The following is a 27,506-nucleotide window of genomic DNA, read 5'->3' as shown; positions in this document are numbered from 1 at the left end:
ATGGGAGGAAACTTTCAAAAACAAAATCACTTGTAAAATACCTGACTTTAGGAGAGCAGATTTTGAGGAATTAAAAAGGTACCTCCAAGGAGTTGACTGGCAACGAACGCAGGGGAAGGTAAGGTCCATGACGGAGTTGAGAGATAAGGCAGGGTGAGGGAGGTAAGGTGAGGTGTGAGAGTGAAGGGCAAGAGGAAGGGAGAAGTGTCCGAAAGGGTCGGAGGAGTGAGAGAGGGGGAGATATGTGTATACTGGAGGGTCAGGTCATGCTGAGATGGGCGAGGTGAGGTCGAGGCGAGTATATGGTGGAGTGGAGGGGATGGATGGGGCCGAGATGAGAAGATTAGGGGAAGTAAAGGTAGATGAGTTGCATAGATATTTCGTTGATAAATTACATACAGGACAGTTAACAAACATCCCTTATAGAGCAATAAGATCACAGAAGAATGACCCTGAATTGATGACTGTTAGGTTAGAACACTATATAGGGGGGAAGAGAAGTATATATAAGAGATTAAAGGCAGGGGAAGAGATTTTAAGGCCACAATATAATGAATTAGAACAGTCAGGAAGTTAACGAGGAATGCTAAAAACAATTATGAAATAAAGGTAGCCAGCCAGGTGAAGACGGACCCCAAGGGATTTTATCAGGTATATAGGAAGAAGAATAAAAAAACAATAGGTCCATTAAAGGCAGCAGATGGGGAGCTAGTTAGTTCTGGGCAGGAGATTAGTAAAATTCTGAATAAGTATTTTTTAACTGTCTTCACCCAGGAAAACATGCAGGAAATGCTGAATAGTGAGCAGATGTTTAAAGCAAAAGAGAATGAGAAGCTGACAGATATTTCCATAACTAGGGAGATAGTGGAACAGGAGATAGACTAAAAAGCTCAAGACACCAGGACCAGATGAAATATATCCCAGAGCACTTAAGGAATGCAAAGAAGTTATTAGTGAGCCGTTAGTTTCTGTCTTTAGGAAATCACTTGAGTCAGGTGAGGTGCCAGTAATGTGGAGGCAGGCGAATGTAGTACCCATCTTTAAGAAACTTTAACGTCTATAACATCTAATTATAGACCTGTCAGCTTAACTTCTGTTGTAGGTAAAATAATGGAGTCAATAATAGCGAAGAACATTAGGGAGCATTTAGACAAACATAACTTGATAACTCAGTCACAGCATGGTTTCACGAAGGGAAAGTCTTGCTTGACGAACTTGTTAATTTTTACAGTAAGGTTTACGAGGCGGCAGATAATGGTGATAGTTACGATATCCTATATATGGACTCAAGTAAAGCCTTTGACAAGTCACCCATCAGAGTTTCCTGAGAAATGTTAGGGCACCCGGGATAGATGGGAAGGTGTTACACTGGATAAGATCGTGGCTAAGCGACAGGCGATAGAGTTGTAATAAATGGCTCTAAATCCGAGTGGGATCAAGTAATTAGTGGGGTGCCACAGGGATTAGTATTAGGGCCATTGTTATTTGTAATATATATCAGTGACTTGGATAGTGGAATTAATAGTGATGTTAGTAAATTTGCGGGTGATACGAGGATAGGTAGATTAATTAGGTTAGAATCGGACGCCATCGCCTTGCAGGCAAATTTGGATAGTATGAACGAATGGACAGACAGATGGCAAATACAGTTTAATATCAACAAATGCAAAATACTTATCGTAGGTAGAGGAAACCCACACAGTAGGTACACAATAAATTACGAAGCTCTGGTAGGTTCAGGGTACGAAAAATATTTATGGGTTCTAGGGTGATTCGTCCCCGGGTGAAATGTCCCGGTTGATTCATCCCCGGGGTATTCATCCCTGGAGGATTCGAACCCTAGGGTTATTTGTCCCCTAGGGTGATTCGTTCCCTTGGCTGTATTTTCGTCGCGTTAGTTACGAAACTCCATTACTACGACAAGATCCGACCATCAATGTGTGTGTGTGTGTGTGTGTGTGTGTGTTTGTGTGTTACTCGTATGTTGTGTGAGTGTGTTGTTCGAATCATGGTTTGATAAATCAGGTTGTTAGCTTGACTACCGTTCATTGGTTCGATTTTCTATTTTCACTTTTCAGTACGTGGGCCACCACAGTCAGAGCAACATGCCGCGTACAATCCTATCAAGCCGTGGCAGGGAAAAGCTAAGAAAAACGCCGATGGAACCAAGCAATACTAGCAATGTGAGGTTAATGCATGCAAGGCTCGTGTTCACACGACAGTAGAGGATGAAACCTTCACTATCGTGAAAAGCGTGAACGAGCACAATCATTCCACGACTGCTGCGGTTGTGAAGGCGAGGGAGGCCATAGTCGAGCTGAAAACTGTTGCTACTTCCACTCAAGAATCTTCTCGTGCTTTGGTGGCTAACGTTTTGTCAAAATTGGATGAACATTCACTGGCTCATGTGCCGTCCACATCTACTATGAGCCGCTACGTGCGGCAGTGGCGACAGGACGCTCAACAAGCTCCTCCAATTCCCCAGAGTCGCACTGGCTAACATAGCCAGTGCGAAGAGTACACCAAGTTAGAGTCGGAAGAGATGTTTTTTGCAGCTTCATTCTGGCATTGAGGATGAAAATCGTATTCTTGTCTTTGCCCCTGCTCAGGGGTTGAGGGATCTTGTCCGCTATAAGAGTTGGTGTTTTGATGGAACCTTCAAATGTTGTCCCAAAATCTTTGCGCAGCTCTTTACCATTCATGGTCAAGACGGAACATTTAATGTTCCTCGAGTCTTTGCACTGCTTCCTAGCAAGACTGAAGAAACATACACTCGGGTTTTCTCCATTCTTAAGGATTTGCAACCTGAACTGAATCCTCAAGATGTGATGATGGATTTTGAAATGGCTTCTTATAAAGCCTTTATTGCCTCTTTCGGTTATGCTTCTGTAACTTAGTCTTTTCCACTTAAGCCAAAATATTTACAGAAAAGTAGTGGACTGCAATGAGAGGCAAAGGTACCATCGTGAGGATGAGTATGCTTTGAAAATACGTTGTTTCCCTGCTTTAGCATTCTTGCCAATACAGGATGTAGTGGCTGGTTGTGAAGAGCTCGTTGATGATGATTTGCCTCAAGAACTTATTGATTACTTTGCTGTAAATTACATTGGTTCAGAGAGAGATCGTGGTCAGAACCGCAGGAGAATGGTTCCCAGGTTTAAAATTGCTGATTGGAATGCGAGTGACAGAGCCCTTCAAGATAAACCTCGCACAAACAACAACTTGCAGGGCTTCCACAATGCCCTTCAAAGTTCTGTAACGCAAACCCCTAACATTTGGTGTCTTATCAAAGGACTGAAAAAGGAAGAAGTTCTTGAAAATGGGAAAAGGATTAAATTTGAATTGTCTGTATCAGTATGTAAGCCAACAGCTGCTACTAAGAACATCAAAAGTCTCATTGAAAAATATGATCCGAATGAAAAGATGCACTTCCTTCGTGCCGTGGCTCATAATTTGAAGTTATTTTAGATATTCTAGTAGTCCTCTTCTGAGTAGTAATGGGGTTTCGCAACTAAGGCGACGAAAAATACAGCCAAGGGAACGAATCACCCTCGCACCATATTTATGAGTTATAGTTAGCTCTGAACTCTAAGAAAACAATGCATAGAGGCCAGAAACAGGGCAAAAAGGGTATTCAGATTCATTTTTAGGAATGTTAAAAGTTGAAGTCATGAAGTAATATTAAAGTTATATTTGGCGCTGGTCAGACCTTATCTAGACTACCCTGTGCAGTTCTGGTCCCCTTATTACAGAAAGGATATAGGTCTATTAGAATCATTATAAAAGTAGAATGACTAAAAGGATACAGGGGATGAGGAGTATTCCTTACTAAGCGAGATTGGAGGTGTTAAATTTACATTCTTTAGGGAGACGTAGGTTAAAAGGAGACTTGATAAAATTTTTTAAGTGGTATAAGGGTTATAACAAGGGAGACGTAAGCAAAATTCTTATGGTCAGTATCCAGGATAGAACAAGAAATAACGGGTTTATGCTTGAAAAATTTAGGTTTAAAAAAGATAGGAAGGAATTTGTTCTCAAATAGAGTGGTAGATGAATGGAACGGACTCAGTAATCATGTTAGTGCTGAGTCATTAGGGAGCTTTAAGAGAAGATTAGACGGGTTTATGGATTGGAATGATAGGTGGAAATAAGTAGGTATATTTCATACAGGGACTGCCACGTGTAGGCATGATGGCTTCTTGCAGCTTCCCTTATTTCTTATGTTCTTATGTTCTTAGGTAGTGAAAATAGGCATTAGAACCTGATCACTCATCTTTGCAGTCTTTGAAAATAGTAGCAATGAAATCCTTAAGAGTTTAGGAATAGGTTAGGTTATGAGTTTGTGCAAATTTCTGAGATTTTCAAAGGCCTTCTTATGACTTCAGTGATAATTAACACTTTCACTGCAATATTCAATCTTTCGCACCACTAACAGCAAGGTATGAAATCTTTATAAACACTGAAGAAAGATAGAGATGAAAAAGTTTTGAAATTTCTAGCCAGTATAATGTTTGAAGTTGACTTTAGAGCAAGAAAAAAATAATATCCCAGAGTGGTTAGTGATTAGGGACAAATGTGCCAAATAGGAGTGAATGGGTTAAACAAATATTTTACGAGTACATCGTCACTAGTGAAAATAACCATAAGAATCAGACCAGACATCTCTGTGGCCTTTGGAAACAGTAGCAGTAAGATCTTAAGAGGTTTAAGAATAGGAGGTTAGGTCATGCACAAGTCTGGCACGGCGGTACACTGCACTGAGATCAAGGAGAGGGAAAACAAAGGTAAGCGACCACCGGGAAAGTACAATAACGTGACTGGGTGATTTAGGTGAACAGCGAGGCTTTGGCTAGATAAGGAGGAGAAGGAGGAGGAGGAGGAGGATGTAAGATTGCGTCTGGAGTGTACACAGAGAGAGAGAGAGAGAGAGAGAGAGAGAGAGAGAGAGAGAGAGAGCGAGAGAATTACTATTGTACATAAGCTGACACATAAACCAGACCCACAGCCACCTCACTCCCTGTAAGGCGCCGCGTCCTTGGCCTCATGTGAGTAATACGGCCGCTCTTGTCTCCGCGGTCACTCAGTTCCCGCAGGTGAAGGTCTTGATAATGTTTAGAGTGACTTTTACACTTACACGCTGCACGATTTCGAGTATATGGAGAGCTTGTACTCGATGTTTCTGTCATCCTCCTATCTCTTTTTTTTTTTTTTTTTTTTTAGTGTCACTGATGAAACAATGTGGGAATATAGGAGTGAAATCTGTGCTGGGAGGCGCCACCCGCCCTTAATATAGCTGTGGTCAACAGTCATACGGTCAGTACTCGAAGAGCAGGCGTCATTCTCTGTATCTTTGTTTCCCATCAATCTGGAGTTAAAATCTTCCCGTTTCATCGATTCCTCCTTTGCAGCAGACTGTTTGTGTGCTGGGAGGCGCCACCCGACCACAGTCAATAGTCATACGGTTAATACTCTAGTAGGAAGTATCACTTGTTCACTGTATCTTTGTTTTCCATCAGTTTAAAGTCAAAAACTTTGGGTAGAAAGCGTCACCTACTCACTGTATATTGCTTTTTTTTTTTTTTTATCAGTCTGGAATCAAAAACTTCTTGTATCGGTTCCTCCTCCCTGGTAGACTGTGTGTAGGAAATATAGGTGAAGCAAAGACTCTGAGATACATTTTTTGTCAGTGTAGAGTCATTAAGCTTCTCATTGATTTCTCCTCCCTAACAGACTGCGTGGAGGAAAGGTGCGTGAAGCAAAGAGCAGATATACATTACCATTGTAAAGAGGAGGCAGTGGTTTTAGAACATAAGGAGACAAGAAAATAAGGGAAGCTGCAAGAAGCCATCAGACTTACACTCGGTAGTCCCTGCATGAGACATACATACCTATTTCCTTCTATAATTCTCATCCATGAATTTATCTAATCTTTTTTAAAGCTCTCTTATCACACATCACTAACAACGTCTTGCAGTGTATGACTTTGTAGTACTTTGACAAATCGCTTTATTCATTTGACTCGTGCCGTATGAATACAGGAAATATTATGTAGGACAATTTGCTGTATAACCTTATCGAGCTTAATTAATTCCTCATCAGTTATTCACTACTCCATGAAAATATTGATCGCCATCACTAGTAATTCTACTTAATAAAAAAAATAAAAAAACTACAAAAAAAAACTACATAAGACATTTTGCTTCCTGACCTCTAATTTAATTGAGAAATTCCTCATTTGGCTAAGTTACAGAATATTTGACTAGAATTTGGATTGTCACCGTTGATAATAATTCTATTCATTTATCCAGACACTACTTAAGACACAATGCTCTTTGACTTCCTCGTCATTAATTGAATAATTCCTCCGCTGGGATAAATTGCCGAATATTTGACCAAAATCTGAGTTGTCATCACGACATCGCCACTTTTCCATCAGCACCGGGGCTCCACAATGGCGGGGGTTAGCGTGTCTTGTAGCAGAGAGGCGGGGGCCGTAAAATCCATAAAACACCCATTTTTAAGACCCTATTTTTCCCGCTGACTCACTCCGCGTTACGTGCAGGCGCCTCAGGAAGTGTTGCCATCAGGTCCAGTGAATTTCATTTCTGTAAGTATAATAGAAATAAGAAAATAAATAAAGGAGGCTGCAGGAAGCCATCGTGCCTACACGTGGCAGTTCTTGTATAAAACATATCTGCCTATATCTGCCTGTCATCTCTATCCATAAATTAGTCTAATCTTTTAAAGCTCCGTAATGACTCGGCTCTAACAACATGATTACTGAATCAATTCCATTAATTTGTCGCTCTATTTAAGAATCGATTTCCTTTTATTTCTCTTTAAAATCAACTTTATCAAACTTGATCTCGTTATCCCTTGTGCCATCCTGATAACTGACCCTGATACTGATTCTGATATGTTACATGCATGGCATTAATAAGCACATAATTTCTTACGGCGATAGTACCTGCCTGTGGCTCTTCAGGTGTGGCATGACATGATTATCTGCAGTGAAAAGCTTAAAAAGTTCAAGGTCACGTCACAGTGTTTGCAAAAGGATTGTTTCCCGGGGAGTGAGCGTGACGTGTCTGGGAGTGACGGGGCGTGTCTGGGCGTGACGTAATGGGGGAGGGGGAGAGGGGAATTTTCTGGGGCGAGACTACCGAAGAGAATTACTAGCTTTCGTCCTTTTAATTATCTTCCTTTTTGATGTAAGAGGTCTCTGAACAAGGGCAGCAAGATAGGATGAAAAAAAGGGCAGCCGAAGGAGCCAATCCCCAAACAGTGCAGTTAAAAGGATTGCCTCACTGTTTTATTTTTTCCAGTACTTTTATTTCAGATCACAGTTGTTTATTCAGAATTCTGATGAGATTTTATTGCTACTTTTAATTTTGTTGTTGTGTATTTCCTTTATATTATGTTTTACTTAGTAGAAGTACTAATTTTCGTTTTAATTCTCTTCACGAATTATCAGTTTATTTCTTTTGTACATTATTTCAGAGCACAGTTAATTGTTCAGCATTCTAGTGGAATTGAGTTGCTTCTTTTAATCTTGGTGTTACTTAATTTATAATTTACTTAGGGGAATTACTAGTTTACATCCTAATCATCTTCCACAAATTCACGTATTTTATTCTCTCTCTCTCTCTCTCTCTCTCTCTCTCTCTCTCTCTCTCTCTCTCTCTCTCTCTCTCTCTCTCTCTCTCTCTCTCTCTCTCTCTCTCTCTCTCTCTCTCTCTTTTCTGTACATTATTTCAGATCTTATTTCATTGTTCATTCCAGTGACCTTTGATTGCTTCTTTCAATCCTTACGGTATCTTCTGTACAAGTACGTCCGTTGTGTAATCCTTCTACATTCCTTTCTTGTTTCATCACCGTCAGGGACTCAGCGGTTATGAAGAGAAGCGTGGGTGTGGACAAAGAGAGGCAGTGAAGGTGCGTGAGTGTTCCTGTGTCCTCCTGACTGCTAGGTGTGAAAGATTAATGTTGCTCTTAGTAATGAAGGCATTATTTTTGTGTATTCCTGTATGAATTTTGTGACTTTATTTGTATACTGCGATTTTCTTTTCCTCCTTCCTCTCCTTCTTCTGCTTCTCCTCTTCCTCCTCTTCTTCCTTCTTATTCGTTATCAGCATTGTCATTATCGTCAACATCACCTTTATCACAATCAGTCGTTGTCATCGTCCTCTTCTTCCTTTTCTTTCTTTTATTCCTCCTCCGCCTCTTCCTCCTCCTCCTTCTCCTCTTTCTCTGCCTCGTCTTCCTTCTTCTCTTCCTCCTCCTCCTCCTCCTCCTGGGTGATAAATAATTGAAATGTATTCAGTAATCAGGTTACGCGCGTGCGCGCGCATGTGTGTGTGTGTGTGTGTGTGTGTGTGTGTGTGTGTGTGTGTGTGTGTGTGTGTGTGTGTGTGTGTGTGTGTGTGTGTAAGGGCGCACGCGTGCGAGCGTGGGCTGATAGCTTCATGTGTCTATTTGAGTATATTTATAAATGTGTTAAAGCATACACGGTCTGAGCTACACTTGTGTATTTCTTGCTGCATATCCACGTGTGTGTGTGCGTGTGTTTATTTATGTGTGTATTTATGCAGTTGTCTTAATTGCAGTGTAGTACATGTGTGTGTGTGTGTGTGTGTGTGTGTGTGTGTGTGTGTGTGTGTGTGTGTGTGTGTGTGTGTGTGTGTGTGTGTGTGTGTGTGTGTGTTCATGTCATAAAATGACCCCACAAGATTATTAGTCAAAGAGTTAGTGACTTGATGCCACAAAGAAAGGGAATGTCAATAATGTCATACAGCTCTCGCTTTTTAAGATGGATTCACGAGAAGATGAAGCAGAAGAGCGTCCAGGGAGGGAGAGGGAAAGAGTTCCGTCTGGGTCATATTGTTATCGGCAAACATAACACACACATATACCCGACTAATCATCTCTGTAGTCTTTGAAAATAGGTCTTATAAAAGACCAAAACCATATAAAAGTGAGGGAAAGGCTGATCTGAGACGACAACGAAAGGGAATGTCCCTGGGATCATATGGCGTTCCTTTTTTAAACTGCAATGGTCATTCAGGACACTGATGATCATTTACTTGACGTCACAGAAAAAAATAAATAAAATTAAATAAAAAAAAAAACTATAGCAGAAAAAAAAATATGCCTTAAAAAGTTGCAAGTGATTAAGGAAAAAAAAATGTCCAGCAGTGAATGGGTTAGAATAAATAAATCATTAGAATTACAAGAGCGTCGAGAGAGACGGAGGAAAAGAGTTTGGTTCTGTCTGGGTCATGTTGTCAGCGGAGGGATCGACAGTCATTCCGTCGCACCCATCGTCCGCCGTGTATCCAGGGGTGCTTCTCGGCCACTCGCCATGTGCAAGGCGGGAGGGAACCTTCGGGCGCCTGCTGGCCGGGATCTTCAAGGCTGTAACTGTGTCCATGTCGCGCCGAACTAAGGGCTGAGCCAGAGACGTGCGGGTTTACCTGGGTTCAGCGGCAAAGGGAAGTGGGACGAGTGGGACCAGGAAGATGGCAAGGAAGAAGACGAGAAAGATGACAAGGAGAGAGAAGAGAGAGAGATGGAAGAGAAAGAATACAAATTTGATGCTAAGGAGGAAAAAAAGGACAAGGAATAGGTCAAGGATAATGATAATAAAGTGAAAGAGGAGAGGGAAGGAGGAAGAGGAAGAAGACAAGGATGATGCTAAAGAAGAAGAAAAGTATGACAAGGATAAAAAAAAAAGACGATGATAAAGAGGAAAAGAAAAGATGGACAAGGAAGATGACAAGAATAATAATAAGAAGGAAGAGAGGAGAAGGACGAGGAGGAGGAAAGGAATAATGATGAGAAAGAAGAGGAGAGAAGACGAGAAGGAAGACAAAGATTATTACAAAAAAGAATAAATTTTCCCAGGTACCCATTTATCGACATGAAGGAAGGATGAAGATATGGTGCAGTGGAGAGGAGAGTGTGATGTGTTGTACACCATCTGCCCCAGCTTGGATTCGAACCGAGGCCCGTGGATTCAGGACGTGTCACTAAAGCAGTGTAGCGCAATATAGAATAATACACATATGCTTTCTAATATTGAGTATGTCTGTAGCCTTCCTGATAACATGTATCATATTTAGGCTTGATATTATTATACATTTTTCTTCCTGGTGCATTATAAGGCTTAATGAGATCAGCTTGTGAAGGAAGTTGTGCTGTCATTGTTAGGAGAAAAAAAAATCAAAGGTTTGGGGTTTAGTACCGTTCATCTTCCTACTATCCATATGTTCTTATGCTTTCTATTGTATTCTTGTGTCCTTTATGTTCTTGGGTATTCTCTTGTGTTCCTTTGTTATCTGTATTGCTCTTGTCTTATCGTATGTTCTGATGCTTCTCGCCTTATGTTCTTATGTGTTCTTTTATGTTCACATGTTTCTTCCCTCATGTTTATTTGTATTCATTGCTCTTCCCTTCTCTCTCGTCCACTCCCTTCCTTCTTGTTTCCTCTCATTCCTCGTCTCATTATTATCTCTCCTTCCTCTCCTTTCTCTTCCTTCACTGCCTTCCCCTTGACTCTTTGTGGCTATTAACTCATCCCCCCCCCCTCTCTCTCTCTCTCTCTCTCTCTCTCATTTCTGTTCTTTTCCTCTTCATCCTCATCCTCTGTAGTAAACAATATTTGAGTTACGTCATAAAGCTCGCAGTAGTTTCTCAGCAGGAGAGACAGCGCTTCCTCGTACTCCTATCCGCAGCCATATGACCTCCGTGTAACGTCACAATGGCTCATTGTCCGAATTCCTGGAAATATAGAAGGTGAAGGAACCAGCGTTAATTAAGTGACACGTATGGCATACAGGTACTGACAGACAATATATACAATATTAGAGGAAGTAGTTGAGAGAAAATTTAATGCTTCGACATTTTATCGTGACGTGGAATTTCAACCTTTTTTTCAGTTCCCGCGCAGGATTAGCGATCATGTTTAGTGGTGGGCGCTGCGACGGGTCAGTCAGTCGCTCTTCAGTATTACCCGTGAATGTGTAAGCCTGTGAAATACTGTCCTTATGAGAGCGTAAAGGGTTTAGGAATACGGTTCATTCTTAGATACTTATTTTATTTCTCTTATAAGAACTATTTTCAAAGGCCACAGAGATGACTAGGCAGGTTCCCATGGATATTTCTTATTTTGATTTCCAAGGTTGATAAAGTTATATTCAAGATGGATGTGAGTGGTATGCTGAAAAAAGGTAGGCATGTTTTATAGAGGGGTTACCACGTGTAGGCATGACGGTTTCTAGTTGTTTCCCCTTATCTTCTTACTCTCTTATGTCATGAAAACCTCAATAGTTTCCACTACACTAGAACTTGTTAAGCCTTTCACTGTGATATGCAACACTGCTCGACACTAAGAACAATGTGTGAAATCTTTTGAAGTATCAATTAAAAAAAAAATAATAATAATTCAAAATAGATCATACATACCAGTTTCCTGCCAAAATGATTATCGAACATGGCTGTAGAATAAGAGAACATGTGTTAGAATAGTTGAAGATTAAGAAGGGATGTGCCACACAGCAGTCAGAGAGTTAACAGTACAAGCGAAATGAGACGCTGGAACATTTAGAGAAACGAACATTCCAAGTCTTCTGTGATGTAATTTTTTTACCGAAGCTGACCAAGAACTGCCAGGTAACAGAAAGTAGAGAGAAAAAAAAGTCCAGTATAATGATAAGACTTATTCACCGACTCTGTGTCAAGGTTCAGTGTGAAAGGTCTCCTGATATTCGTCTTTTTAAGAAGTCTTGAATTATTATGATGTGTGATCTCTCTCTCTCTCTCTCTCTCTCTCTCTCTCTCTCTCTCTCTCTCTCTCTCTCTCTCTCTCTCTCTCTCTCTCTCTCTCTCTCTCTCTCTCTCTCTCTCTCTCTCTCTCTCTCTCTCTCTCTCTCTCTCTCTCTCTCTTTCTGGGACACACACACACACACACACACACACACACACACACACACACACACACACACACACACACACACACACACACACACAGAGAGAGAGAGAGAGAGAGAGAGAGAGAGAGAGAGAGAGAGAGAGAGAGAGAGAGAGAGAGAGAGAGAGAGAGAGAGAGAGAGAGAGAGAGGAAGGCAGACAGACTGACGGACAGAGAAACACACACATTCCTCATACCAAGACGCACACAGCCCACCTGAGCAACAGCAACAGGTGACAAAAGACAAACAGATGTGTGGAGCATATGCGCAGGTGAGCTCTCCTTTAATAACTCACCTGCTCCTTACAAAACACTTTTCCCATATGTAACATAATTTTCTGTTACTTATTATTATGTATTCACTTATTTACTTTTATTTATGGGACCGTCGTTAAAGTTCAGGTGGGCGAGACTGCATGTGGCTTACTGACTTCCTGGCAACGCTGGCTTAAGATTACGTGTTGGGTTTGTAAGACTGTCTACATGTACGCCTATGTCTTCCATCTCTTGTCCCTGGCAATATTAGCTTAAGGCTACGTCTTGGGTTAATAAGACTGTCCATATGCACATCTGTTTTTTGTACCTCTGATTTTCGGCAATACTAGCTTAAGATTACGTGTTGGGTTAATAAGACTGTCTAAGTACACGATTATGTTAACCAGCATCGCATCCATGGCAGCACCAACTTTAGATTACGTGTTGGGCTAGTGAGACTGTCTATACTATACACACGCTTATTCTTCCACCTCGCATCCCTGGCAATATTAGCTCAAAATTATGTGTTGGATTAGTAAGACTGTCCTTTCCCACCTGTGTTTCCCACCTCGTAGTTGACAATCTCTTGTGACAGCTCCTCTCTCCCTTCTTCTCTGCTTTAATCCCAGTTATATTTGTCAAGTGTTTGTACTTCTGTAGGAATTTACTGACTTTCTCTATATCTTAAGGTTCTTGTTTTACCTGTTCTTGATTATGATTGTACGTGTGCATGTGTGTGTGTGTGTGTGTGTGTGTGTGTGTGTGTGTGTGTGTGTGTGTGTGTGTGTGTGTGTGTGTGTGTGTGTGTGTGTGTGTGTGTGTGTGTGTGTGCGTGCGTGCGTGCGTGCGTGCGTGCGTGTGTGTGTGTGTGTGTGTGTGTGTGTGTGTGTGTGTGTGTGTGTGTGTGTGTGTGTGTGTGTGTGTGTGTATGTGTGTGTGTGTGTGTGTGTTTTGCCATCAAGTTATTGTGCATATTGCATCTTAAGGCGTCTTCTGTCTACAACACTGATCACCTCTGCATCATTGATCTGGATCTGGATCTGATCTGAATTCGTTGGGGGCCATTACTGATCAAAACAATAACAAGACAAACAAGTCGCTGCCCAGCTGTCACAAGCGGCAGACTGTTGATGCTCGCCACTGTGCTCTAAGGAAGTGTCAGCGAGGACCACAGCCTACCGTACATTTCCTGAGGAATTTGGGCCGGGAACAGTGTTGACATTAAAAAAAGTAGCCCCCCACCCAAAAAAAAAACAGCCTAAGTTGGTTCATTTTATTAAAAATATTTTACATATCAAAATTTAGTTCAATATCATATTGATAAATAAATTCTGTATGTGTACATATACATAAAAAAAATGTAAAAGTAGTCAAGCCAGACCCGTTCATTTCTTGTACAGTACAAATTAACACAGTCGTTCTCCAACCAGACCAACCTGTATCAGCATGACCTAAACAAGTGTCTGTTCTTCATAAATAGAAAGTGTCGAAATCTTTTAAGATCTAACTCCCTTTGTGATTTGTGCACCTAGCCAAAAAAATCTCCAATAACTTTGTTTCTTCATCTTTCTCTCCTTTATTTCAAACTGAACAATAACAGTACAAGCTTATCTATTTCTAAAGCTGAACTCTTCGCTCAAATCTTTGCTAAAAACCCTACCTTGGATGATTCAGGGCTTGTTCCTCCCTCTCCTCCACTCTCTAACTACTTCATGCTACCCATTAAGATCTTTCACAGTGATGTTTTCCATGCCCTCGCTGGCCTAAACCCTCGGAGGGCTTATGGACTTGATGGGGTCCCTCCTATTGTTCTCCGAATCTATACCTCCGTGCTTGCATCTTGCTTAGTCAAACTCTTTCAACTTTGTCTATTAACTGCTACCTTTCCTTCTTGCTGAAAGTTTCCCCATCTCAGCTTGTTCCTAAAAATGGTGACCATTCTAGTCCCTCAAACTACACTCCTATTGCTTTAATTTCCTGCCTATCTAAAGTTTTTTAATCTATCCTCAACAGGAAGATTCTTAAACATCTATCGCTTCACAATCTTCTATCTGATCGCCAGTAAGGGTTCCGTCAAGGCTGCTCTACTGGTGATCTACTTTTCCTTACTGAGTCTTGGTCATCCTCTCTTAGGGATTTTGGTGAAACCTTTGTTGTTGCCTTGGACATGTCAAAAGCTTTTCATAGAGTTTGGCACAAAGCTTTGATTTCCAAACTACCCTCCTACGGCTTCTATTCTACTCTCTCTAACTTCATCTTAAGTTTCTTTTCTGACCTTTCTTTTGCTGCTGTGGTAGACGGTCACTGTTCTTCTAAATCTATTAACAGTGGTATTCCTCTGGATTTTGTCCTGCCACCTGCTCTCTTCCTATTATTCATCAATGATCTTCTAATCCAAACTTCTTGTCCTATCCACTCCTACGCTGATGATACCACACTGTACTTTTCCATGTCTTTTCATAGACGTCCAACCCTTCAGGAAGTAAACAGTTATTGCAGGGAAGCCACAGAACGCCTGACTTCTAATCTCTCTAAAAATTCTGATTGGGGCAGAGCAAACTTAGTATTGTTCAATGCCTCAAAAACTCAATTCCTCCGTCTATCAACTCGACACAATCTTCCAGGCAACTATCCCCTCTTCTTCAGTGACACTCAACTGTCCCCTTCATCTACACTGAACATCCTCGGTCTGTCCTTTACTTATAATCTAATCTGGAAACTTCACATTTCATCTCAAGTTAAAACAGTTACTGTGAAGTTAGGTGTTCTGAGTCGTCTATACCAGTTTTTCTAACACCCCCCCCACCCTCCAACCGCTAACTCTGTACAGGGGGGTTCCACTCACACCGCTCTTTTGGACAGGGTGGAATCAAAAGTTTTTCGTCTCATCAACTCCTCTCCTCTAACTGACCGTCTCCAGCCTTTCTCTCATCTTCTCATTGTTGCATCTCTTGCTATCTTCTAACGCTATTTTCATGCCAACTGCTCTTCTGATCTTGCTAACTGCATGTCTCCCCTCCTCCCACTGCCTCGCTGCACACGACTTTCTCCTTTCTCTCATCCCTATTCTGTCCAACTCTCTAATTCAAGAGTTAACAAGTATTCTCAGTCATTCATCCCTTTTTCTGGTAAACTGTGGAACTCCCTGCCTGATTCTGTATTTCCACTTCCTATGACTTGAATTCTTTCAAGAGGGAGGTTTCAAGACACTTATCCTGTAATTTCTGACTATCGCTATCGGCTCTGTTCGGGGACTGGCACTTCAGTGGGGCTTTTTTTTTATTATTATATTTTTGTTGCTCTTGGCCAGTCCCCCTCCTACATAAAAAAGAAAAAAAACACTTCAAACCTTTTATTTCACGTTAGATTACTTTTTATTTTTATTTATTTTACTTATTTATTCATTTTTATTTTATTTATATATATATATATATATATATATATATATATATATATATATATATATATATATATATATATATATATATATATATATATATATATATATATATATATATATATATTTTTTTTTTTTTTTTTTTTTTTTTTTTTTTTTTTTTTTTTTTTTTCCCGTGTTTTTTCAAACCCTGGCTGAGAAGGCCACCAGTGAGTCCCAGCCACATGTCTACCCAGACAGCACGAGACTGGGTTCCGTGCCTGGCCGTGAACATTGTATAGTAAAGTTTCACACAAGGCTCTCCTCACACACAACATGCTGGAAGTATTCGCTGGGGTGGAGTACAGAATGGTAAAATGAGAAAATATTCGGAAGTAAGGTGAGGCTATCCTGGCCTGCGTGCTGATACTGTTGACACCATTACTAAGTCACTTCCACAGTAGAGATGTATTATTTTCGACTGAACAGGTATTATTTTCCTTTGCCTCATCATGTAGTCGTTGGCAGAGCCGTTAATAGCCAAGTAATTACAATCAGAAGCCAATAAACCAAGGCTTGGTGTGGCTTGTAATATCTCCCTTGTTTCTGGCATCTGTCACCACCACTATTCACATTCTGTGCCCACAGTAATATTCTGCAACGATTTATTGTCATTCATATTGTTCTTCAGACGTATCAGCCGTTTTCTTGCTGTGTATTCCCCTAAATAAGTCCACAGTAGAGGTTGCTCAGCCGCTAATATGGCCGCCGCCAGCAGCTTCAGCAAGTGTCGTCTGCCATAACCCATCTCCGGACTGGAGGGCCTGCAACCAGGAGAGTCCCAGCACTTTCTTTTTCTTTTCTTTCTTTGCTTGTAGAAAGATTGAAAATATTGAAGAGTTTGGAAAGAAGTAAAAGAAAGGAAATTGAAGGAAAGTAGTAGATTAAAGATTGTGGGTAGACCACGTTGCTATTTCTTTAAATGAAGTTCTGTGTGTGTGTGTGTGTGTGTGTGTGTGTGTGTGTGTGTGTGTGTGTGTGTGTGTGTGTGTGTGTCCCAGCACATTTTGCGCATCTGCGAGCAGTCTCGCCTTGTAATTGGTGCGAGAAGTCTAGCCTCTTGAATGGCCGCCACCTTCTCTTCAGCTAACTTAACGAAACATAACCTAACCGAACTAACCTAACCTTACCAAACCTAACCAAATCTAACCTAACTAACCAAACCTAACCTGACTAACTTAAACCTAACCTTACCTAACCTAGCCGAAATAATGTGTTATAATAAATAAGAGACCATATCTAGTAATTTGGTACAAGGTAGTTAGGTTAAGGTTAGGTTAGGTTAGATTAGATTAGGTTAGGTTAGGTTAGGTTAGATTAGGTTAGGGTTAGGTTAGCTGATGAGAAGGTGGCGGCCAATCACGTGGCGAGACTGCTCGCGCATGCGTATAGTGTGCGGGGACTTCCCTGCGTGCAGGCCCTCCTCTACGACCCAGATCACCCAGATCACTCAGGATGAATCCAGATCAAGCTGTAAATAGAACACGAGCCGCGCGGCCAGATCAGTGATCTGAATCGGATCACGGTAAATAGAAGACGCCTTTAGTCATGTCTTGTTGTTGCTGCTGTTGGTGCTGCTGCTGCTGCTGCTGCTGCTGCTGCTGCTGCTGCTGCTACTGCTGTTATTCTAGATCTTGTTCTCGTTTTTGTTCTTGTTCTTGTTCTTATTTTTGATCAGCTTTTTCTTCATTACCATCATCATCATCATCATTTTTTCTTCTTTTTTTCTTCTTGACTCGGATCCTTAGTTGGTTTTCTTTTTCTTCACCTAGTCTTTTTTGTAATTCTGTTATCGATCCATCTAGAAATACAACGCTATCTTACTCCTAAAGCCTGAAACTGTAAGCATTGAAGTGAACACTGATAAATGTATCAATAGCCCCTCCTCTCACACCCTGCCCCCCTACACATACTCCCTCCGCCTTCCCCTGAGGCCTGCACGCAATATTGCCAGTAGCTTGTTGCATTCCTAAGATCCACCTCATTTTACTCCTAGCGGTACATAAAACGCAACCACTCCCTCGTTATGACAGGAACCGAATCAAATCTTCAATACACGAAAGTCGCCGCTCCACTTTCTTCATATGTACTGATTTACTTTGTCTCCTTGTTTCTCGTGTTGGAGGCGAGTTCACGGGGTGCGTCCAGTGGCCTTTTATCGTGTGTGGGGGAGTGTAGGAGTGTAACACGGCTCCTCTCTATTGGTTGAGTAACTCCTCTCTTAGTGTCCGGTGGTCAAACCTGATGCGTAGGGGGGGGTGTGAGGGAGGAGTTGGTGTGTTGCTCGTTTGCTGTTTGTTGCGGGGACGGTCTTGTTTTCTGTTCTCGTTACTGTTGGTGAGGGTGCTGATGGTGGTGGTATTATTATTATTATTATTATTTTTTTTTTTTTCGGTGGGAGGGGGGGGGTTGATGCTGTTGCTGCTTTTGTTGCTGTCGTTAATTCTACTACTACTACTACTACTGCTATTACTACAATTTCTAGTAATATAGTAGTAGTAGTAGTAACAGTAGCAGTAGTATTAGTTGCAGTAGTAGCAGCAGCAGCAGCAACAGCAGCAGTAGCAGTAGTACCAATAGCAGGAGCAGCAGCACCACCAGCAGCAGCAGCAGCAACAGTAGTAGTAGTAGTAGTAGTAGTAGTAGTAGTAGTAGTAGTAGTAGTAGTAGTAGTAGAAATAGTAACAGCAGCAGCAGCAGTAGCAACAGCAATAGCACTACTACTACTACTACTACTACTACTACTACTACTGCTACTACCACCACCACTACTACTACTACTAGTAGTAGTAGTAGTAGTAGTAGTAGTAGTAGTAGTAGTAGTAGTAGTAACAGTAGCAGTAATAGTAGTAAAAACATAAGAACATAAGAAATAAGGGAAGCTGCAAGAAGCGACCAGGCTTACACGTGACAGTCCCTGTATGAAATATTTCCACCTATCATCCCCATCCATAGACCTGTCTAATCTTCTCTTAAAGCTCCCTAATGTCCTAGCACTAACAACATGATTACTGAGTCCGTTCCACTCATCTACCACTCTATCTACCAATTCCGTCCTATCTCTTTCTTAAACCTAATTTTTTCATGCTTGAACCCGTTATTTCTTGTTTTGTCCTGGTTGCTGATCCTAAGAATTTTGCTTACGTCCCCCTTGTTATAATCCTTATACCACTTAAAGACTTCTATCAGGTCCCCTGAATGTAAATTTAACAGCTTCAATCTCGCCTCGTAAGGAATACTCCTCATCCCCTGTATCCTTTTAGTCATTCTGCTTTGTACTGATTGTAATAGACCTATATCTTTCCTGTAATGTGGGGACCAGAACTGCACAGCGTAGTCTAGATGAGGTCTGACCAGCGCCAAGTATAACTTTAATATTACTTCGGGCCTTCTACTTTTAACACTCCTAAAAATTAATCTTAATACCCGATTTTCCCTGTTTCTGGCCTCTGTGCATTGCTTTCCTAGACAGAGTTTAGAGCTAACTATAACTCATAAATATTTTTCGTACCCTGTACCTACCAGAGTTTCGTTGTTTAATGTGTACCTACTGTGTGGGTTTCCTCTACCTACGCGAAGTACTTTGTATTTGTTGATATTTAACTGCATTTGCCATCTGTCCGTCCATCCATTCATCCTATCTAAATCTGCCTGCAAGGAGATGGCATTTGATTCTGATCTAATTAATCTACCTTTGTGTCATCCGCAAATTTACTAACCACTTCTAATTCCACAATCCAAGTCATTGATATATTTTAAAAACAACAATGGTGCCTCTGGCGTTTTGCCTTTGCCAGTTGGGAGGACCTGAGGAAGTATTTCGCTGATTTTCCTTGGAATGAAATACTGCTTCCGTGTCAGAGACCCATCTCTGTGTGCCGAGCGCATAACAGAGGTGATAGTCTCTGGCATGGAGGCGTACATTCCTCACTCTATTTCTCGACCTAAACCTTCTTCAATGGCATTCAACTGTCCCCCTCTTATACACTGAACATACTCGGTCTGTCCTTTACTTATAATCTAAACTGGAAACTTCACATCTCATCTCTAGCTAAAACAGTTTCTATGAAGTTAGGTGTTCTGAGACGTCTCCAGTTTTTCTCACCCTTCCAGCTGCTAACTCTGTATAGAGGCCTTATCTGTCCATGTATGGAGTATGCTTCCCATGTTTTGGAGGATTCCACTCATACCGCTCTTCTAGACAGGGTGGAATCAAAAGTTTTTCGTCTCATTAACTGCTCTCCTCTAACGGTCTGTCTTCAGCCTCTCTTTCATCGCCGCAATGTTGCATCTCTTGCTATCTACTAACGCTATTTTCATGCTAACTGCTCTTCTGATCTTGCTAACTGCATGCCTCCCCTCATCCCACGGCCTCGCTGCACAAGACTTTCTTCTTTCATCCCCATTCTGTCCACCTCTCTAATACAAGAGTTAACCAGAATTCTCAATCATTCATCCTTTTTTTCTGGTAAACTCTGGAACTCCCTGCCTGCTTCTGTATTTCCACCTTCCTAGGACTTGAATTCCTTCAAGAGGGAGGTTTCAAGACACTTATCCTTCAATTTTTGACTACCGCTTTCGACCTTTTTTTATTGGATTTTTGTTGTCCTTGGCCGATGTCTCTCCTACATAAAGTAGTAGTAGTAGTAGTAGTAGTAGTAGTAGTAGTAGTAGTAGTAGGTGACGTGATTTGTTTGGTTAACTGGGTTATCTGTTTTTTTTTTTCCTGTGGGGAAAGAGTTGTGAGTGGAGAACAAATAAGATTATTGCGGTAACTACCACTACAACATTTACTAATACAAGGTAGCAATGTTACTGCTTCTTCTACTTATGCTACTAGCACCACCACCACTACCACCACCACCACCACCACCACCACCACCACTACTACTACTACTACTACTACTACTACTACTACTACTACTACTACTACTACTAATAATAATAATAATAATAATAATAATAATAATAATAATAATAATAACAATAATAATAATAATACCACCACCACCACCACCACCACTACTACTACTACTACTACTACTACTACTACTACTACTACTGCTACTACTAACACCTCTACTACTACTACTACTACTACTTTTACTACTACTACTACTACTACTGCTACTACTACTACTACCACTACTACTACTACTACTACTACTACTACTAGTAACAGTAGTAGTAGTACTAGTAGTAGAAGTAGTTGTAGTAGTAGTAGTAGTAGTAGTAGTAGAAAAAAGAACAAGCAGTAACTTTAGAAACTGTAGTAATGTTAGTAATTGGAATAATCCCATTTGTTCTCTACTCACCTCTCTTTCCTCACACGAAACATAAACCCAGTAAGCCAAACAAAACACGTCAATTAATAACCTTATGGAAATACAAAGTAACATACTTCATATAAAGAGGAAGAGAGCTCTTAGTGCGGGTATTGTTGCGTGTCTTTTGTGTTTCCTTTGTGTTTCCTTTGTGTGACTCTTGGGTTTCATATTTTGCTTTTCGTACACACGTCATTACTGGTTGCGATCTATGAATTCTTTTTAATGTTTGGTTATTTGAGTTTGGTTGTGATGTAAGGTTTTTAAAGTTGAATTTGTTTTCCCTTATCGAATCACAACATGTATATTCACACCAAACTTTGCCATACCTCATCCTGTCACTAGTGGCCTGAAAACAAGAAAAGGAAAAATGGAGAACAACACAGGTACAAATCAAAACATATCAATAAAAATCAACACAATATTTGAGAAATGAGACGTGAACTTACACAATGTAAAATGGGATGGCTGATTGCGTATCGTCGACTAGACCAGGTCGACTAGAAACCAAAATATTATAGTATTATTATGACCACAAGAGAAACTACAGATAGGTGATCACGTGACGATGCAGAAAGAGAGAGAGAGAAAGAGAGAGAGAGAGAGAGAGAGAGAGAGAGAGAGAGAGAGAGAGAGAGAGAGAGAGAGAGAGAGAGAGGTGCGGTGGAAACATATTGGGACTTACCAGAGAAAGCACGTAATAATGTGACAACCTCACAGTAATATAAATAAATACATAATGAACATAAGTATTACCTCACCTTCGTCTCTCAAAGCAGCTGCAGCCACTCACAAGTAATGAGACATGAATAAAGGAGGAAACTGTAATACTACTAGCTATAAAAATGTAAATCTCTCTCTCTCTCTCTCTCTCTCTCTCTCTCTCTCTCTCTCTCTCTCTCTCTCTCTCTCTCTCTCTCTCTCTCTCTCTCTCTTGGTTCGTCACTGCCTACAGAAAAAGTTATATATTTTGGGTTGTTTATGAGATTATGATCGTAGAACGTGACTGTATTTTCTTCTTCTTCTTCTTCTTCTTCTTCTTCTTCTTCTTCTTCTTCTTCTTCTTCTTCTGTTTTGCCTTTTACTCTCCCTCACCGTTTTCTTTCATCTAGTCTTTCTATTATTCCTTCCGTGATGAGAAAATGGACGAAAGGGCAAGAGGAAATAGGAAGACAGACAGAGAGAGAGAGAGAGAGAGAGAGAGAGAGAGAGAGAGAGAGAGAGAGAGAGAGAGATGGATAATAGAGGCATAACTAATGGAGGTAATGACACCGTGCATTCTTCCTTGTAAAGTTTCAATGACAGACATTTCAAACTTAATTCCAATCTAACTTGACATTATTTTTTTCTTCATTATATTTTACATGTCTTATTTCCGTCCTTTATCATTGTTACTATTCTGTTCATCCTTTTGTCCAATTCCCTCTCAGTCTCTGTTGTTGTTGTTTTTTTCTTTCTGTTCTTTTTTTTTTTTTTACTAAAACCTTTACTTTCATCTCTGACCGGTAAAATCTGGAACTATCTGCCTGTTTATGTGCGCTCTCTCTCTCTCTCTCTCTCTCTCTCTCTCTCTCTCTCTCTCTCTCTCTCTCTCTCTCTCTCTCTCTCTCTCTCTCTCTCTGTTCATCACCGTCACCCTTCCAGTCAAAACACTTTCTTCGCCTCTTTTCTTTACATTCTCAACCAAAACCTTCTTAATGGAATAAACATCTTTACAATATTGAGACATTTCCTTGAACCATTTTTTTTTTCTGGGGGTTTTCCCTTTTCCGTCTCTCTCTCTCTCTCTCTCTCTCTCTCTCTCTCTCTCTCTCTCTCTCTCTCTCTCTCTCTCTCTCTCTCTCTCTCTCTCTCTCTCTCTCTCTCTCTCTTACTTCTTTTTTTATATATAAATTACTTGTAATTATTAGTTTTTACTGCTCTACTTCCTCTTTCCGGAAATTGATTCACCTTCGTGCTTCAATATTGCTTCCTCCTCCTCGTCTTTTACGTTTCCATTTCCTGTTTTATTTTACTTATGTTTTCTTTTACGTTTGGACTTGAAATTAAACGTGTTTTTATACTGAACATCGAATTGCATTTCTGTTATTTCATCTTTCAGTATTTTGTTTTCTCTTCCATATTTCTATTTCCTGTTTCGTGTTGTTTTTTTTTTTTTTTTTTTTGCTTCATTTCGATTCGTTATCGCCAGAGAGAGAGAGAGAGAGAGAGAGAGAGAGAGAGAGAGAGAGAGAGAGAGAGAGAGAGAGAGAGAGAGAGAGAACTTATCTGTATAGTTCATAATTTCTTCTCCAGTCAATGCAATCTTTTGAATTTTTGCTCTCTAAACTTGCACTATTACTTCATTGCACTTCATTAGTCAGAACAGTCTAAAAGTTATTTGTTTCTGTTGTCTGATATCATCTTTTATATGTTCAGCTCTGTATGATCTCAAGTTTTTATTTTTCTCTTAAGTCAATCAATCTAATGTTTGTTTTTTTTTTATCTGAGTAATTTGCTGTATTTTTCCTTGAGCTATCTGCATTTCTGTATGACATGATACTGCTTTCTTTGTGCATTAAATTAATCACTCTATTATGTTTTTCATCTGAGTAATTTGTTGTACTTCTCACCTCAGGTATCTGCAGCTCTGTATGTTATTATGTTGCTGTCTCTGCGTATCAAATCAATCTATTCTGTTTCTTATCAGGGTAAGGTGTTGTAGTTCTCATTCAGGCTGTTACTCCTTTGTATTAAATCAATACTTTATATTTCCTGTCTGAGTGAGTAGCAGTATTTCTCCTTCAGCTGTGAACTCACTTTGCTGTTTCTGTGCGTTAAATCGATCAGTCAATCTTTCACGTTTTCTGTCTGGGTAAGCTGCAAGATTTTTCTCCTTCAGCTATCTATATGACCTCACGTTGTTATTTATGTGCATTGAATCAGTCTATTCTCTTTCCTATCTGCGTAACCTGCAGTATTTCTCCTCCAGCTCAGACAGGTGTGAAGATTGAAAAGAGTTGACCTTGGCTTGATTTTGAGGTGTTAGTTACCTGCCTCATGCCTCCAGCCACTCTCGATGGATTGGTCTCCTTCATCATCGAGTTCTTTGTTGTTGCTATTACAGGTGGTGGTAATGATGGTGGTGGTGATGGTGAAGGCTCTATGTTACTTATTTAAGTGTTTTGTTCTTGTATTTGGGTGCTGCATGGGTGTGGTAAAAGTCGAGTTGCTTGGATTGTCGTGTTGTGCTTTGTATGAATTGTCAGATGAGTGCGGCGAAGGTTGTGTTGCTTAGTGTGGTGTGGCGTGCTTGTATCAGTGTGTTAAGTGGTGTGAATGGTCTGTGTGGTGCTTGGTGTGGTATATTATGCTATTATTAGTATCAGATGGGTGGTGGTGTTGGTTGTGTTGCTTGGTGTGTTATGGTGTGCTTCTGAGTGTCGGGAGGGTGTGGCGAGCCTTATATAGCTCAAGGCTGTGGATTTATACTTGAGTTGATTAAGAAGCCACGATTTCGTGTTTTGTGAGCAATTACTGGCTTTCTGTGTTGTCTTACTATAAACAGCTGTACGAATTTTTGTATATTCTTTGTACTTTTTATCTTATTTATCTATTTCTAAGTTCCTGGGTTGCAGTACGGTGGTTCACCAGACTGTCTTCTTCCAGCGGGGACCGACTAGGCTAAGAGTGTGAATGATGTGTGGGTGTGTGGTGCCTTGGCTGAGCCACCCCGTACGGGATTGTTGGTAAAGTATTATGTAGATAGGTAAATTTTCGTGCAGAAGGGAGGTAGACCAAGGGAAAAAAAAAAAAAAAAACTGTCTTAGAAAAAGGCCCGATAATTGTCTTACCCTAAAAAGAAAGAAAGAAAGAAATGTATTTACCTATCTATATGTCTATCTATTTATCCGTATATATGAATTTATCTTGCGCACTAACTGATATTTCACCAGACCTTATATTTCACGCTTTGAATTTGCCCTACGTGGCCACATGCATTCCTTATCTCATGACCTCATCCTTCTCCTTCTCTTCCTCCTGCCGCAGCAACGGGTAATCTGACTCATCGTGACCAGCAGGTGGGCTACACACGTCTCACTCAGCACGCCAGGCACGCCCACTCATCACTTGCTTCGCGCATCACGTGACTGACGCCCGCGAGGTCAGTGGCAGTGTATTTATTTGTACTCGGCTGTATTTGTATTTTTGGGATTGAGTCAGTTTATAGGGTTTTTTGGGGGTTTTACTTATTTTTTTCGTTTATTCTTCATATTTATATGTAAATCAGTTTAAATAAGCAATTAAAAAGTAATCTAGAGTGAAACAAAAGGCCTGAAGTATTTTTGTTTTTTTATGTAGGAGGGGCACCGGCCAAGAGCGACAAAAATATAATAAAAAAAGGTTCACTGAGGTGCCTGTCGTCAAAAATTACAGGATAAATGTGATGAAACCTCCCTTCAGAAAGAGTTCAAGTCAAAGAAAGGAGAAAATACAGAAACTGGAAGTGAGTTCCTGAGTTTACCAGAGAAAGGGATGAATAATTGAGAATACTGGTTAACTCTTGCATTAGAGAGGTGGACAGAATAGGGGTGAGAGAAAGAAAATGTCTTGCGTAACGAGGAACGGGAGGGGGGGAGGCATGCAGTTAACAAGATCAGAAGAGCAGTTGGCACGAAAATAACAACAAAAGATAGCAAGAGATGCAGCATTACGGCGATGAGAGAGATGCTGAAGACAGTCAGTTAGAGGAGAGGAGTTCATAAGACGAAAAGCTTTTGATTCCACCTTGTCTAAAAGAGCGGTATGAGTGGAACGCCCCCTCCCCCTCCCCTTTACATGTGAAGCATACACCGTACATGGACAGATAAGGCCCATGTACAGAGTTAACAGATGGGGGGATGAAAAAAGCTGATAGAGACAACTCAGAACACCTAACTTCATAGAAGCTATTTTAGCTAAATATGAGATGTGGAGTTTCCAGTTTAGATTATAAGTAAAAGACACACCGAGGATGTTCATTGTAGAAGAGGGTGACAGTTGAATGTCATTGAAGAAGAGGGCATATATGTTTGGAAGGTTGAGTAGAAGGTTGATAGATGGAGGAATTTAGTCTTTTAAGCATCGAACAATACTAAGTCTGCTCTGGCCAAATCAGAAATTTTAGAGAACTCAGAAGTCAGGCGTTCTAGGTCTTTCCTGCGAGAACTATTTACTTCCTGAAGGGTTGGACGTCTAAGACATAGAAAAGTGCAGTGTGGTATTATCAGCGGAGGAGTGGATAGGACAAGAAGTTTGGTTTAGAAGATCATTAATGAATAATAGGAAGAGAGTGGGTGACAGGACAGAACCCTGAGGAACACCACTGTTAATAGATTTAAAAGAACAGTGATTGTCTACCACAGCACCATAGAACGGTCAGAAAGGAAACTTGAGATGAAGTTACAGACAGAAGGATAGAAACCATAGGAGGGTAGTTTGGAAATCAAACCTAAAAGAGGATGACCAAGACTCAGAACCAGAAGATCACCAGTAGAGCAGCCTTGACGGAACCCATACTGGCGATCAGATATAAGGTTGTGAAGCGATAGACGTTTAAGAATCTTCTTGTTGAGGATAGATTCAAAACCTTAGAGAGACAAAAAATTAAATCAATAGGACGATAGTTTGATGGATTAGAATGGTAACCCTTTTTAGGAACAGACTAAATTTAGGCAAACTTCCATAAGAATGAAAGGTAGGTGGTGACATACTCGTACAGAGTTGGAAGAGTTTAACTAGGCAAACTGCAAGCACGGAAGCACAGTTTCTGAGAACAGTGGGAGGGACCCCATCAAGTTCGTAAGCCTTCTGAGGGTTAAGGTCAGCGATAGTATGGAAAACATCACTGCAAAGGATTTTAATAGGTAGCATGAAGTAGTCACTGGGCGGAGGAGAGGGAGGAACAAGCCCTGAATCATCCAAGGTAAGGTTTTTAGCAGATGTCTGAGTGAAGAGTTCAGGTTTAGAAATAAATGAGATGGCAGTGGTGCCATCAGATTGAAATAAAGGAAAGAAAGATGAAGAAACAAAGTTATTGGAGATGTTTTTGGCTAGGTGCCAGAAATTACAAGGGGAATTAGATCTTGAAAGATTTTGACACTCTTTCAATGAAGATCAGACACTTGTTTAGGTCATGCTGATACAGCATGGTCCGGTTGGACAAAGCCTTTGTTAACTTGTGCTTTACAGGAAATGAACGGGCCTGACTTGACTACTTTTACATTTTTTATGTATATGTACATACGTAGACCTTAATTATTCATGTGATATAGAAATAAATTTTGATATGTAAAGTATTAAAAAAAAAAAAACTTTGGCTGTTTTTTTGGTGGCGGTTTTTTTTTTTTTTTTTTTTATGCCAACCCTGGTCAGTGATCACGGAAGAGGCAAGAGATAAATAAATTTTTCATAAGCAAAACTGCCACAGTGACCAAGTAATCAAAGAGTCGAGAATTAAAAAAAAATATGCGTATATCATGTAAAAAGTATGCATTTGTGTGTG

General features: G+C 40.5%; 1 long non-coding RNA gene across 1 annotated transcript in view; it reads left to right on the top strand.

Moving 5' to 3' along the window:
• LOC135108538 (uncharacterized) overlaps positions 1-27,506 on the top strand; it is a 151,930-nt gene that overhangs the window by 68,725 nt on the left and 55,699 nt on the right. Inside the window, exon 4 of the long non-coding RNA XR_010272330.1 lies at positions 25,013-25,127. This is a non-coding gene — a long non-coding RNA (uncharacterized LOC135108538). The remainder of the gene's footprint in view (positions 1-25,012; positions 25,128-27,506) is intronic.

Source organism: Scylla paramamosain, chromosome 17 (genome assembly GCF_035594125.1).
Source record: "Scylla paramamosain isolate STU-SP2022 chromosome 17, ASM3559412v1, whole genome shotgun sequence".
In the NCBI taxonomy this organism is placed as follows: Eukaryota; Metazoa; Arthropoda; class Malacostraca; order Decapoda; family Portunidae; genus Scylla; species Scylla paramamosain.
Note: the sequence above shows the minus strand (reverse complement) of the source record. Positions and strands in the feature narration are given on the sequence as shown.